The sequence below is a fragment of the Tribolium madens genome, unplaced genomic scaffold, assembly GCF_015345945.1.
Source record: "Tribolium madens isolate multiple individuals breed KSU strain unplaced genomic scaffold, Tmad_KSU_1.1 Scaffold_20;HRSCAF=117;Tcas5.2_LG4, whole genome shotgun sequence".
NCBI lineage: Eukaryota > Metazoa > Arthropoda > Insecta > Coleoptera > Tenebrionidae > Tribolium > Tribolium madens.
Genome location: NW_025400985.1, coordinates 13,425,570 through 13,427,590, shown reverse-complemented (window position 1 = coordinate 13,427,590; position 2,021 = coordinate 13,425,570). Strand labels below are relative to the sequence as shown.

General features: G+C 33.3%; 1 protein-coding gene across 1 annotated transcript in view; it reads right to left on the bottom strand.

Moving 5' to 3' along the window:
- Positions 1–995, bottom strand: part of LOC123005025 — a 10,280-nt gene extending 9,285 nt beyond the window's left edge. The window contains exon 1 of the mRNA XM_044398613.1: positions 749–995. The gene's annotated coding sequence lies outside the window, so the exon portion shown is untranslated. The remainder of the gene's footprint in view (positions 1–748) is intronic.
- Positions 996–2,021: the final 1,026 nt, after the last annotated feature.

The window sequence follows — 2,021 nt, the reverse complement described above, 5'->3', positions numbered from 1 at the left end:
ATTTTATTTTTACAGGCGTTGCCTTATCATTAAATGATGACCTGACCTCGACACCTTGGCACCAGCTGTTCTGACAGGATTATTTCAAAGTGGTTGAGTACTTTCAAAATTATTAAAGTAGTGAGTTGTTAAAATTGCCGCCGGCCTAAAATAATTTCCCTGACAATTGTTAATTGCGTTCCTTTCGCAAATTTAGTTCACCAACGGCCATTGTAATGAAGTTTGCACGTGTTCAAATCGGCTTTAACTTTGTGTCTCAAAAATGGCCCTACATGATGGGTTGCCATTTCAAAAAAATTTTTTTCCAAAACTCGAAAACTAAATGAAATTTCGAAACATGTTATTCTTGATAAATGGTCACATTTTAATTGTACTTTACGCTACACTAATTATTTTTTTCGTAAAATGCTTAGTTTACGAAAAAAACGCTTGGTTCCATACTTTTTATTCACCTGGTATATATTTCTATTACTTTTTTAATACATAAGTTACGTGGTTGTGAAATCTGAAAAGTATGACATGATGAAACCGTTTGGTGTTTGTAAGTATAAACTAAAAAAATGAAATATTAAACTCCTGTCATAAAAATCATGTCGATTAAAATTATCGTTATCTTTATCTCAAACCTTAAAAATGAGTCATTTACTGACAAAAACAAAAATAAACCCAGAAACAATAAACTTTACAAAGTATTACACAAAACATACAAGGGAAACAGTCCACAAAATCTCACTCATTAACAACTTACGTTTTGTAACGATTTCGCCGGGGTTTTACACAACTTTATGGAGCAAACAACACGTCACGACAAGTTGACCAGTCGAGTCTGTAGACCTGCGCTTCGTGATTACTGATTACTGATTACTGAACGAACTGATTAGATGAACTTAAAATAGAACAGAGAAAGTGGCATAATTTGTGTGTCTACAATACAGACTGAAGTTTACTAACATTTATTAAGATTTAGGTTAAGCCACTGCCACTGAAAGCAAGAAGTGATACGTGGCCTTGGTGTGATTGGAGGTTTCCCGATTGACGCTGAATTATCAAGATTTAAAAGAAGACTTTTTTAATTTGCAATGAGTGCATTTTTGAAATGAAACAATCTTAAAAATACGTTTTTACCAATAGATAAAGTTTCTGTTTCCTGAACTTACAAGTAAAATATTGTTAATTTTTACCAAGATTTTTACTTAGGTATTAATAATAGACATTAACTGAACAAATTTTAGATCTTTTTGTTGTTAACTAAACTAAATTTCGATAACACGTGACCACATAATTAATTTTTTTCCACTACTAGCTGTGAAGTTGACAATTATTGCGTCTCTTAGCCAACTGAGAAGTTGAATTTCTCTATTAGTGGTTAATAATTTTTTCAATTGTTAACCTAGGTTAATAATGAACAAATTCAAATGTTTTGAGATTGCAGGGATAGTTGTTTAACAAAAACTTGTGCAACGTAATTTTGTATACCCAGGAGATTGTCTTTAACGTATTCGCTGCTTGAAATTACCTAACACGATAAAATTATTTGAATAAAAATGCCATTAGTTTAAAATTCGCGCTCAACCAATAAATGACAGATGAGTGATGGATGACATCCCGTAACTACAACATAGCGGAATGCGGGAGCCGGAGTTTGGTTTTGGTAGAAGACTATCGAAACAACAGAACTTTATTTAAACAAGTATTAATACAATGAACATAAATTATTGTTTCCCAAAGTTATAATTAATTGTGCAATTGTGGCAAGTCATAGTGATTGTTGCACCCGATGTGTTAGTTAGAGCTGTTGTTGGTAAATTGATAACCATATTATGTAGAGTACTGGTTTCATAGATGTTATTAGGTGAAGATGAGGTTGATAGAAATGCAGTCGATGAAGGTGAACGCTGTGACTCGACTGATAAAGCCACAGAAGTTGAAGATGTAGAAGGCCCTTGGAGCATATCTGCGATTGACCTTTTGAGTACCAGTGACTCCTCAATGTAACCTTCTGCTACCGTTGCAGATTTCCA